A 14,027-nucleotide genomic window follows, 5' to 3' on the forward strand; every position below is an offset into this window, starting at 1 on the left:
GGATACGGAGGTGGTGCATAAGATTGAGGAAATTGCTGAAACTATAAGGAATACGGACTAGACTAATCATTCCTCGATGAGAAGTTCGGGTGATTCCTCCATCTCGGATTATAAGTGTTCGAGAATGATTGATTTTGAGATTTTTTGATCCAATTTGTTGACTGCATCTGATTAGATCCGCTCTCCTGTAATCCTGGTAAAGTGGACAATCCTCCACCGATTTTGTAGCTTTCACTTTCTCTAACTCCATAACCTCTATTTTTTTAGACAAAGCAGCAACAAGAGCCTATAAGTTAGTTTCCTCTTTGACCTCATATCTACCTCCACCACTAATTGCTCTGAGAGGTTGTGCTGCCATAGGTGCCCGTTCATATCGTGTGCTCCATTGTTGGGCATTTTCAACTAAATAATCAAAGAATGATAAAGCCTCATCAAGTTCCTTGCTGAAGAACTCCCCGTTGCACATAGTTTGGACAAACTGTTTACATTCAGGGGTAAGGGCAATATAAAAACAATTCACTAACCTCCAAGATTCGAATCCATGATGTGGACATATGTTCATCGGGTCCTTGAATCTCTCCCAGCAAACCTAGAAGGTCTCGTCAACCTTCTGCATGAACTGATTGATCTGCTCCTACAGGTACTGGGTTCTCTAAAAAGGAAAGAACTTATGTAAGAACTCACGATTCATTTCAGCCCAACTAGTGATAGAGTTAGGTCTCATAGAATTAAACCAAATTTTTGTCTTATCTTTCAAAGAAAAAAGAAACAATCAAAGTCTGATATACTCATCGGTTCCAACCCTATTAATGAAAGTGGTGCAGACCAACTCAAAATCTGTCAAATGTTGGTATGGACTCTTAGAATCCATCTCGTGAAATTGGGGTATCATAGATAACATACCATGCTTAATTGTGAAGTTCAGTACATCATGTGGTAACAAAATGCAGGAAGGTGTAGATGTGCGTGTAGGCTATAGAAAATCCTGAAGTGTACATGGTGCAAGTGCAACCATAACTTCCTCAAAAATTTCTTTAAACAGATTACTAAAATCAATTTCAGAATCACTCGTAAAAGTAACAAGAAAACAATCAGATTTTGAGCCCTATGTGTCACTACTAGTGCTAAGTGAAGTTTTGGACAAGCTATTCGAAATATCTCAGACTCAAGGCATCAAACATCAATGCACATAATAGAAATTCACCAACACAACAACAAATAAGCATGATCAATTTTTTTCAAAATTTTTTATTTTTTTATTTTTTATTTTTTTATTTTTTTTATTTTTTTATTTTCTTAATTAAAAATAAAAAATAATTAGAAAAAAACAAATTTTGAAATTAAAGTTAGCAGTCCCCAACAACGGCGCCAAAAACTTGACTCACTCAAAAAATGAACAACTCAGAAGCTATTCCAAGTATAGGAGTTCAGTCGTGTAATACTTAACCCAAGAGCTAGATCGTCTTCTCAAAGAAGGCAGTTTAACTCCAAATTTTATTTAATTCCAATCAAAAAATAAGAAACAAAAACGTCACTAAACACAGTTCAGATTCGGGTTTATGAGATGTTTTTGATTTTATTTTGACAAATTAAACGAACATGCAATTTAAACTATGAGTCCTAACATGCCCTAAATACAACAATGGGAAACGAAAATCCTACTTTTAATAGCTAAGCAAGAATTGAATCCTATGTTGAACTTCAGAATAAAAACTACAGGCGATAACTTTCCTACGTAATTAAAACATGCAATTCTAACAACCTCAATCAAACACAAAAATAAATAAATAAATAAACTTTAACGTAATTAAGAACGAAAATTTAACTCTTTAACGATTAAACGATAAATGGAAACACAATAAAAATTCTGACTTAAATCGAGCTCAAATTAAATAAAACCTAACAAAATTTAATTTCCTAAAGAAGATAACTAAATTAAATCCTAAAGAAGATTTTTTTTTTTTTTTGTATTTTATTCTCCTTTCTTTTTTCAAGAAACCAAATCAAACTTTAATCAATTAAACAAATAACTCAAGCAAAAATTAAATCTAATACTAATATTAATTAAAAAAGGAAGAGAATAATAAAGTTCAATAATAACACCCAACCAATATTTAAAAATTAAAACTTTAAAGGAAATATCAATGGAACTACAACATTCAACCAAGTAATTGAAAGGAGGAATAAAAGAAGAAGAAGAAGAAGAAGAAGAAGAAGAAGAAGAAAAGAGAGAGAGAGAGAGAGAGAGAGAGAGAGAGAAAGAATGTTGGTCGTGTGGAGCAATAGTTGCAACAAAGAAAGGAGGGGTAGCAATAGGTGTATCGGGTTGGAGCCAGCAGCAGCAGCACTGCAACAACAAGGGGTACCAAGAAGTAGCAGCGGTTGAAGGAGGAGCTCTCAGCTGAGGGAGTTCACGGGCAGCAAGTAGGAACAACAAGAACTTGGTTTCAACAAGGGAAGTTGGCAGCAATGCAGCAGTTGCCGTGGTGGATAGCAGGAAATTAATACGGCATCAAGCAGGGACAGCAGTAAGGAGGCTCAGGTTGAGGAAGTTGTAGCAGGTAGGGAAGAGAGGATTGAAGAGGGAGAAGAGAAAAGAAGAGAAGAAGGAGAGAAAGGAAGAGAGGGAGAGGATGCTGGCTGGGAAGGAGAGCCAAAAAAAATTAATTTAAAAGCTCTTGGAAAGCAGCCCTACCCAACGCAAGGAGGAAGAGGACCCGGCTGCATGGCCGGGTCAAATCAACCCAATTTATATATATATTTCTTTTCTTTCTTTGTTTCTTCCCTTTTTTCTTTTTTTGTTTCCCAAAGAACAAGCCCAATTTTGACCATCCTAAAGCCCATATCTTTCAAAGATCAAAACATAAAAGTTATAGAGCACTTTCTTAGATTTCCACAGCATTTTGAATCATTTCAATCAGGGCTCAAACGAGAAATTTACGTATAAATTACGAAGTAGTGTCAATTTTTAGCTTCCAATAGTTGCCCTGCAATAAAAAATACTAAGAATTCATAAATTACTCATTAAAATCCAAATATTATAAATAGAATACAATGTTAAAATATTGAGAATAATTAGGCATTTAATTAAAAATATAATCCTTAATGCATAAATCAAAACACCTAATTACACAATTTAGGCGCATAATCAGTAACCACGATATTCCTCCGCCATAAGTGAGGGTAATTAATAAAATAAGTAGTAATTTTTTCCTTAAAGGATGGGGTATAACATAGATAGCAAATTTCTAGAACGAAATTTTTACAAGAAGGGGAGAATGTAGAGACTTGGAAAATTTAAATTATGAAATTAATAAAGGAAAAAATAAATTTTTAAGGGGAAACTACATGGCTTCATCAACAAGTGCCCTGAGCTCATCGACGAACTGCCTTCTTGGACCTGTCGATGAGGACATGTATCTCGTCGATGAAGAAATATAGAGAGCAGGGTTTTAGTACTTCAGGTTCAGCGATCAGGCTCATGGGTTGGTCGATGAACTCCCTTCTTCGGTTTGTCGATGAGTCCATGTGTCTCATCAACGAAGCCACACGGCCATCCGTCTATAAATACGAAAAAAACACATTTTTAGTGAGAGTTTCAAGATTTTACTATTTATCTCTCTAAAATTTCGGTGCCTCCTCCTTCTCTCTTCAAATTAGACTCCATTCTTCCCTATTTCAATAATTAAAAGTTGTCACGATGATCCCAAGGAGATTCTCTGCAACTTAACCGGAGCAAAGTGTTGATTTAAGTATCTTGGGCACCATCTTAAAATCAGAGTAAGTAAGTAATTTTAGGGTTTATGTACTCATTTGGAATTTTGGAACCCAGAAAATGTGTTAGATGTTAATATACTGGGGAATGAGTTGAGTGAACTAGGGTGAATGTGATTTCAGGGTTTGGAGTTTGGAATGTCATAGGCGTGATTCAGGGCTTTTAACAGGCTTCATAGGAATTAGGTTAGGGAATAGATTAAGTCAGGTATTTTCATAAATTTATTTATAAATTAATTTATTTTGGGAATACTGGTGTTAAAGATAGAAAAAGATTTTATAGCATGTTATAGTATAATACAGAGTAGAACTCACTTGTGCGGCATAAGTATAAATTTAATAGCAGTATGTTAGAAATGTTATTATTTCATAGAATAAGTACGACTTTACAGTAATTTTTAGAAGATCATAGAAAGTACAGATGTTAAAGATATTTGTAGTATATTATGATATGATAGCCGACGCAGTTGCTAAGATATGATAGCCAGTGCAGATGCCGAGATATGATAGCCGGTGCAGATGCCGAGATATGATAGCCGACACAGATGTCGTGATCAGTTTCATTATGATGATTTATTCAGAAACTATGAAATGACAATTTTATTCAGAAAATATGTAAAATTCATATTTTATTACAGAAATATGAAAATGTTATTTATGAACAGAAATATATTATATGAAATGTATTATCTAGCAACAGAACCTGGATGGTCACGTATATTAAAAGCATGGTACCGTAGGTAGTTAATCATATCAACGTAGTAGGATACCCACTAAGTGCTGACCCCTAGAGGTTTTTGGTGAGTAGGCTGGGCAGACCAGTTTGGGTATAGCCGACAGTGCAACCACACTGTTTAGGAAGTGTGGATCGGTGGCCGATTAGCCTGGAAGTGTAGGCGGTGTAGTAGGATACCCACTGTGTTACTGAACCCTAGAGATTGTCGGTGTAGTAGGCTGGATAGGCTAGGTTGGGTGGGCAATCGTGCATAGTTATGTTATGTTTGACTTAACCTAGTAAGCCAACCAGCGATAAGTCCAGCCTACGAGCCGCTTAACCCCGATCATAAGGGGTGGAGTCATGATACACATATTTACGTCCAAGGTATAATTTCAGTAAAATACAGATTTAATAGATGATATTAAAGATATGAAAATTCATTATGATATAATATGTTTGAAAGTAGAGATTTTCATATGATATTAATTACAGCTTAAGATATGTATATATTAAAGATACATTATTTGCAGTATATGTTTATAGTATGATAGTACTCACATTACCACACCCTGATATTAGTCTATTTCCCTTACTAAAAGGTGTCTCACCCCAGCATTTCAAATATTTCAAGAAATCTCGACAGACGAGTGGAGCGAGCTCTGTGATAGAGGAGTTCGTAGGTACTACCCAGTTGTAGGGTAAGTAGTCGGGTCAGACTCATGATGGATTTTTGGGGTATATATGTGCATATGTAGAAACAATGAAACTCTGGTATTGTATATATGTAAAGTGTATTTTGGTTCAACTGCTTAGGTAACATGTATGTACAAACAGGTAAATCTTCAATACTTATGGGTCCGGGTTGACTTTGACTGTGTATTATGGTATTAGAGTAATATTAGAGTAATAATATGTTTTAAAAAATGGTTCTACAGTCAGAACGTTACACTAGTTAAGGGAGATTTAGTTAAGGGATTATCTAAGACACAATTTATGAAAGATAAAATATGTAATGCATGTCAACTAGGAAAACAAATAAAATCTAACTTTAAGAAGAAGAAAGTTATCTCCAACACTAGGCCACTTCAAATGTTGCACTTAGATCTATTTGGACCTAATCCAACTCAAAGTCTAGGTGGCAAATTATATGTCTTTGTCATTGTTGATGATTATTCTAGATTCATATGGGTGTTATTCCTAGCACACAAAGATGAAGCATGTGAACAATTTGTTAAACTTTGTAAGAAAATTCAAAATGAGAAAGGATATACAATCACAAAAATCCGGAATGATAGAGGTAGTGAATTTGAAAATCAGGGTATGGAAAATTTTTATGAAACACATGGCATATCTCATAATTTCTCTGCACCTAGGACACCACAACAAAATGGGGTAATTTAGAGAATGAATAGATCTTTACAGGAAATGGCTAGAACAATGTTTAATGAACATTAGTTACCAAAATATTTCTAGGCTGAGGTAGTGAACATTGCTTGCTATGTATTGAACAGAGTTTTAATTAGACCCATTCTTAATAAAACTCCTTATGAATTGTGAAATGGCTATAGATGTAATATTTCATATTTCCATGTCTTTGACTGTAAATGTTTTGTTCTTAGAGACAATGAACACTTAGGAAAATTTGACACCAAATCTGATGAGGGAATCTTTCTAGGTTATGCCTTAGACAGTAAAGCCTAAAGGGTGTATAACGAAAGAACATTGACCACAATTGAATCCATCCATGTAGTGTTTGATGAGTCCAATCCATTCTCTAAAAAAACTGATAAAGATGATTTTTAAATTAGAAAGGGGGATTAGAAAATCTATCCAATGAGAATAATGTTGAAAAAAGTACTGAAATAAATGAATCACCTATTCAGGGAAATCAAATAGATAATGAGGTATATGAACTGCCCAAGGAATGGAAATTTGTAAGGAATCACCCCATAGATCAAATTATAGGTGAACCATCACGTGGAGTAGTCACCCGATCATCCCTTAGAAATATGATTAACCACTTTGCATTCCTATCACAACAGGAGTCTAAGAATGTGAGTGAGGCAATTGAGGATGAGTATTGGGTGATATCTATGCAGAAAGAATTAAACCAATTTGAGAGAAACAAAGTCTGGACCGTGGTTCCTAGACCTGATAATCACACTGTTATTGGAATTAACTGAGTCTATAGGAACAAGGAAGATGAAAATGGTATAGTAATAAGAAACAAAGCCAGACTAGTAGTGCATGGGTATAAACAAGAAGAAGGTATAGATTTTGAGGAAACCTTTGCTCCTATAGGTAGAATGGAAGCCATTCAGATGTTATTGGCATATGCTTCTTTTAAGAACTTCAAATTATATCAAATGAATGTTAAAAACACATTTCTAAATGGCTATATAAATGAGGAAGTATACGTTGAACAACCTCCAGGATTAGAAAACCACAAATATCATATCTATAGATTGACTAAAGTCTTGTATGGATTGAAGCAAGCTCCTAGAGCTTGGTATGAAAGGTTAAATGGCTTTCTGCTAGATAATGGGTTTATTAAAGGGAAGATAGACACAACACTCTTCATAAAAACTAAAAATGATAACATGCTCCTAGTACAAATATACGTAGATGACATCATTTTTGGAGCAACAAACGAAGAGTTATGTAATGAGTTTGCCCGTTGTATGCAAAATGAATTCGAAATGAGCATAATGGGTGAACTTAATTTCTTCCTAGGACTTCAGATAAAATAGGCCAAACATGGAATCTTTATAAACCAATCAAAATATATTAGAGATTTGCTCAAGAAGTTCAATATGGAAGATAGTAAAATTTTAGGAACACCTATGAGTTCTTCCACAAAATTAGATAAAAATAAACAAGGTATACCAGTAGATGTTAAGCTCTACCGTGGAATGATTGGTAGCCTGTTATACCTAATTGCTAGCAAGCATAATATTATGTTTAGTGTATGTTTGTGCGCAAGATTTTAGGCTGCATCTAAAGAGTCACATTTATTAGCAGTTACAAGAATACTTAGATACCTTATCAGGACTATTGAATTAGGATTATGGTATCCTAAGTTCACAACTTTTGAGATTGTTGCTTACTCTTATGCTGACTTTTCCAGTAGTAAAGTGGATAGAAAGAGCACGAGTGACACATGCCACTTTTTAAGACAATCTCTCACTTCTTGGTTCTCCAAGAAACGGAACTCAGACGCGCTATCCACAACTGAGGCTGAATACATAGCGGCTGGAAGTTGTTGTGCTCAAACACTATATATGAAGCAACAAATCATGGACTATGGATTGCACTATGAAATTGTACCCATAAAAATGTGATAATACTAGTGCAATAAATATCTCAAAGAACATCATATCACACTAACAAACTAAGCACATAGAAATTAGACATGACTTTCTTCATGACCATGTATAAAAAGGAGATGTAGCACTTGAGTTTGTGTGCACAAAATCGCAATGGGCCAATATATTCATGAAACCACTTCCAGAGAATAGGGTTATCTAAATCAGACGTGAATTAGGCTTGATGCACAGTAGAGAAGTTGCCTAGAGATATATTGGAGTACATAAGTACGGGGGAACAACTTAACTTAAATTTAGGTAATTCCAATTCATATAGAACTTCAGTTTAAACTCTTGAATGGATATTTGATACATGTTGATACACACATGACTTTTGGACTATACTGAACTGAATTGTTTGTTTGCCTATATAAAAATGATGATTGAAATATTGTTATATGTTCAACATGCAAATTGTTTCTACATAACAGCTATTCTTTTAAAATAGGGGGAGAAATATTTTTTTTTTTTTTTCAAAAAGGGGGAGAAATATTTAAATATTTACATTTTTTGTCTTAGCCCTTTTTTTTTATATCAAAAGGGGGAGAGATATTTTCTAGAGCAAAAAAATTTTTACAGCAAGGGGGAGAAATATTTTTTTTTTGGGCAAATTGCAAAATTCGGCATATTTTAAGGAAGAAAATTTGGGGGAGACTAAACTATGTAAACTATATCAAATTGCATACTCTACAATGTGTTTGGGTTACATTGCTATATTATAAATCATGCATAATCTTAGGGGGAGCCTTGTTAGGCTTAACTCATTTTTGCTCGTGTATTTGTCATTATCAAAAAGGAAGAGATTGTTGACTCTATGAGTCCAATCTTGTTTTGATAATGACAAATCATTTGGTATTTTACTTGTGGATTGAGATTTTGAATAGGATCATGACTAAGCATGCATGAATGATAAGTACACTATGGAAGCCACGAGGAACTTAAAGCATATATAACTTGGCTCAATCCGTGGAAGTAGAAGAGCAAAAGGATAAAGGCAATCCAGATTTTTAGTTGTATTTTGCATTTAGTATTGATTGTATTTGCATGTCTTAAAAGATATGATGGGAAGCTCAAAATGACATATAGACTAACCCTAGGATGCATATCTTTCATGAAATATTCATATGCATTGGTCTCAGGTTGGATCTGCATTTTAGAAGGATAATAGGATTGAAAAACAGGGCACTCATCGACTAATCACATGGAGTCGTCAACGAAGGAATGTAATACACTCATTGACAAGAAAATACCGAGACCCTAGTTTTCTTAGACAGCCCACTCAATGACGAATCCCCTGGTCTTGTCAACAAACAAATGAAGCACACTCGGCGACGAATGTATCCACTCGTCAACGAGTCTATCGGGCAAAACGACGCTCCAATGCTAAAACAGACATATATTTTTTATTAAAAATATTTTCAATGATCCAATGGCCAAAAATCTTTTAGATGCCGAGAATATTATATATATCAACCCAAAACCCTAGTTTGTAACCTTTTGCTAATCTATTGCCTACACTCACATCATCTTGCAAAATTGGTTTCATTTTGAGGTTTGGTAGATAAATTTTATTGTGTGCATTCAATATTATTATTAAAGCTTATCTACTCTCGTATTCCATTAATGTAAAATATTTATTGGAAGCAAGAACCCTAGTTTCCTGTGTATATATATACTTGTTTGAAAAATCTTTTGGGAAAAGTTTTTTTTTTTTTTAGCTTAAATCTTTGTGGTATTCAAGCATATATTTTTATTCAAAACATTTCATAGTTTATTATTTTTGCAAAAGGTATTTGAAAGCAAACCCTGGAATCTCAAACATACATATTTTCAAGAAATTATTTTTTGGAGAAATATTGAATAGGGTTTGATCTTTGAAGCATCGTACATATACATATTTTTCATACAAAGATCATATTTCTTATTGCACATACATCTTTGAGAAAAACCACATATTCTATATTGAGCTTAATATTATATCTTGTGAGAGTGCTTAGGGCTGATTGTACTCATTAGCTTATTGAGAAGTATCTGAGTGTATTTAAATCATTGTTCATTATTTGTATTAACAATTCGGATTGTGAATCGTGAGGAAGAAGCTACGCCTCTTGTAAGTATCGGATTGTAAGGAGGTAGCTACGCCTTTTGTAAACAGCAAATTGTAATGAGAAAGTTTTGTCCCAAGTTAAGGAGGAGTACAATGAAATCAATGAGGACATAGGCTGGATTTGGTCGAACCTCGTAAAAACTGTGTTTGCATCTCTCTTCCATTATCTCGCTTTAATTTCCACTCGCATCCACTTATTTGGTTAATGTGTATGTAAGAAATATTTATTAATTTTGTGAATGATTGGGTATTATTGGTTGTTTGACAAAGTCACACTTTGAAGTTGCTAAGTTGTGTAATATTGAACTGTTTGCCATCTAGCTTGTGCTTTTGTGGTTGAGGATTTTCAAAATTAGAACTTAAAGACTTAAGATTTTTTAAAATACCCAATTCACCCTCCCCCCCCCCCCCCCCTCCCTCTTGGGATTGCACCTAAATTCACATCATCCTCACCAAGGCTCATCATCAATATTCTGTTTCCATTTTAGCTTAACAATACTACTTGTTGAATTTTTTGAGAGATAGAATTGAAAGTTAAGGTGTTGTCTCAAGAGGTGGGGTGAATTGGATTATTAAAATTTCTTTCAATTCCTTTCGTGAATTCTTAAACCCTTGTTAATCTAGCAATCACACAACCAAACCTTATTTGGACAATCAATCCACAAACCAATACTTCAACACAACACAAACAAAATTGGTTTATAATCACAAGTTCAATAGAAAACTAATTAAGTTATAAACCTTTATAAATAAGTGTAAGTATGGTAACTTGAATACTTTGTAGATTTTCATATATTCTTCCAACAATTCAATTCAACCAAAATGATCAAAAAAAGATACACAAGTTAGATTGATTCCAGCAATGCTTTCAAGATTCAGCACTTTAATAACTCAAAATAATCAATCACAAAATATAATATGCAGCACTTCGGCAATTTTTAGCTTTGTTTGTAGCCATGTGTAGATGATTGATTTAAGCCTTGTATTGATGGTTTTAATTTCACAATATGATGCTCAATATGTAATCCAACACTCTTTCCAAAAACTTTGACCTTAAATAAACTTTCAGTTAATAAGTCTTAGGTGTTGAACCAATCAATGTACTCTCTTACGATTTCCGCAATTTATATTGATCAACTAACGTACTTCCTTTCGATTTCCACAAATTCCCAAAAACAAATTAAGCTTTAGTTTATTTAATATCTAATCCTCGTAGTGCATATGATTGTAAATTAAAACACAACCACGCAGTTAATATTTGCATGGAATTAAAGAGAATAGGGAAGGATAGTTACGCCACGTGTTTACGAGGTTTGACTTATCTCCAACCTACCTCCTCGCCTTTGGCCAATACCACCAAAGGATTCCACTATGCCGTTCCTTTTCAGGTGGAACAAACCTTTTACAAGTGATACCCCATGCTCCAACACTCCATAAGTAGGCTAGAGTAATGCCTCTTCAAATGATACCCCACACTCGATCGTCACTCCTTCAATAGGCTAGAGCAATGCCTCTCCAAATGATACCCCACACTCGGTCAACGATCCAACAACCTGAAATCGTCCAAGAAACTACAAGAAACAAGAAGTAATTTCTGCGTACAAGAATACTCTCACAAAGAGCAAATTAGTACAATTCAAAACACTAGATACTTCAATATTCAAATATCAAATTGAAATACAATTGAAGTTCAAGTTAGAATTCACCAAGTTCCTTCTCCAGATGAGAAATTGGCAATAGGAACTCAGAGAGTGGTGATCAGTAATTCAGTTGAGCAAGTTGTAGAGCAAGAGAGAGTTTTGATTGTAAGATAGCTTTCAACAGATTATTTAATTCTTGGGTGTGATTTGATTTGTAAAACCATGTATTTATAAGCTGCTAAAAGTAATTTCGTGTTGCCCAAGGTTACTTGGAGTGTCTTCCAAGTTTTTAAAAAATTTGGGGCACAAGAAACCATTATTTTAATTTTAAAACATTTAAGAAATTTTACCGTTAATAGTGTTCAAACGACTGAACTATCGAATTCAATCTTATGATGTTCCTTAATACTTTGAAAAAATTGAACTATACACAGGGTCATATGACTGAACTGAGGGTTCAGTCTTCTTAAGTCCCAGTTCAAACAACTGAACTGAGGGTTTAGTCTTCTGAGGGTGTTCTGCCTATTTTGTATTTCAACTAATAAATCTTCAGTAGACTGAACTAATTCTTCAGTCTTCTGATGAAATTTTTCAAATGTTTGAAGTAAAACTTCAGTCATCTAAGGTACATCTTCAGACTTTTGAGGGTACACCTCAGTCATCTGAGCTGACCAACTTCAGAATTTTCATTTTAGGTTTCAAAAATCCTTCTTGCTCTCTTGTTTTTATTTCTTATAAAACTTTTTTTGAGGTTTAAAATAAGGTCTCCGTTAGCTTTACCATGATCCCAATAGGGGGTGAATTGGTACTTTTAAAATTAACGCCCTAGGTCGGTATCCTAACAACAGTAAATTCACAACCCTAACGTCAATCTAGTACAAGTAAAGTAAATCAATTATAATATGTACTAGAAATTAAATGACACGATTCAATTAACTACGCATGCACCAGAAAGCAGTAAAGAGAAGTGACACGTAGAAATGTTATCGAGGTTCGGCTAATTGCCTACGTTCCTACCTTGGCTAACAAACACAAGGATTGCCACTGTACTTGCTCACTTAAATGGGTGGAGTGGCACCTAAACAAACCAGGTCCATTAGTACAGAGCTGACCTCAACCTTTACAACCAACCCTTAACAGACTGGATTACCGCCCTCCCAGGCCACGCCTGGAAACACAATAGTATGTTCACAATAATGAAATTGGTACAGTGATTATGCTTTGATGTAAAGCAGACGTGTACCCAATCTAAGCAATCACATACACCACCAAATGATATAATGAAGTAAGCTCAATGTGGTCCTAGATGTTTACTCTCAAATATTTATACAAGCGTTGTAATCAGTGCGTGAGATTGCAAATAATACGATCTTTGTATCACACAATATATTCAATCACAATGCTCAAACAAAGATATTAGCAACACTTCAGATATCTCAACGAATAGTTTTTCTCAATGTATAAAGCTCAAGAGATGTTTAGATTTTGTTTGCAAAAAGGATTTAATCATTGTGTTCAACAAATAATATTACTCAAGGAATATTGCAACAAAGATCTTTAGAACATAAAAAAATATCTCTTCGAAAATTTTTCTCAAAATAAAACACACGAGATATTTGGAAAAGATTTGAAAATATCTTTAGCATCCAAAATCAATTAAGAACTTCTTAAGATATTGCAATGATAGTGCAATACTCAGAAGCTCAAGTGAAGTCTTCTTAGAAAAGACTCATTAATAAAGTCCCCTAAGAAAACTTCAGATCTTGCTCTCAAACAAAATAATATCAAGCAAGCACAAACTTGAGAGAGCAAACCTATAGAACAACAACACTCAATTCAAACTTACAAACGGATTTTTGACAATATGGCAAGTGTGAGTGTAGGATACTTGGAAGTGAGAGAGAATGATTTTAGAATTCAAAGAAAAATCACTAATTAAGTTTGCTAATCTGATGCTAATCATTCCAAATGAAGGGGTATATATAGACTTCCCCCTGATTATAGTCATCTAGGACACATAGGGAATTATTATAGAGGTTTTAATATAATTTAACCAAATTAACCCTGTTTAAATATTTTCACTACGGTAAAAATAATGGAGCAACTCGAGAGCACCAGTCGACCAAAGGAAGGTTCGGTTAACCAAGCTATGCAAGTTCTGTCGATCGAGAATAAATTGAACTAGGAGTTTGGTCAACCGATCAACTAGGTTCCAGAGGCAATTTTCCTTTTTAGCGTGGTTCGGTCGATCGGGAGCTTTTGAACTAGGTAGTTTGGTCGACTGAAGCGTTAAGTTCTCACACGTGGGAACTCGATCGACCAGGTAGTTGGTTTACATTTTTTGCTCGGTCGACCATATGGTCAAAGTGTTGACTTAGAGGGAGTTCGGTCGACCGAGAGGGAATGAACTAGCATCGCTAGGT

General features: G+C 34.4%; 1 non-coding gene across 1 annotated transcript; it reads left to right on the forward strand.

Moving 5' to 3' along the window:
• Nucleotides 1-536: 536 nt before the first annotated feature.
• Nucleotides 537-642, forward strand: LOC131156840 (small nucleolar RNA R71). The gene has a single exon (XR_009137109.1). It is a non-coding gene; the product is annotated as a small nucleolar RNA R71 (small nucleolar RNA).
• Nucleotides 643-14,027: the final 13,385 nt, after the last annotated feature.

The sequence above is a fragment of the Malania oleifera genome, chromosome 5 (assembly GCF_029873635.1).
Source record: "Malania oleifera isolate guangnan ecotype guangnan chromosome 5, ASM2987363v1, whole genome shotgun sequence".
In the NCBI taxonomy this organism is placed as follows: Eukaryota; Viridiplantae; Streptophyta; class Magnoliopsida; order Santalales; family Ximeniaceae; genus Malania; species Malania oleifera.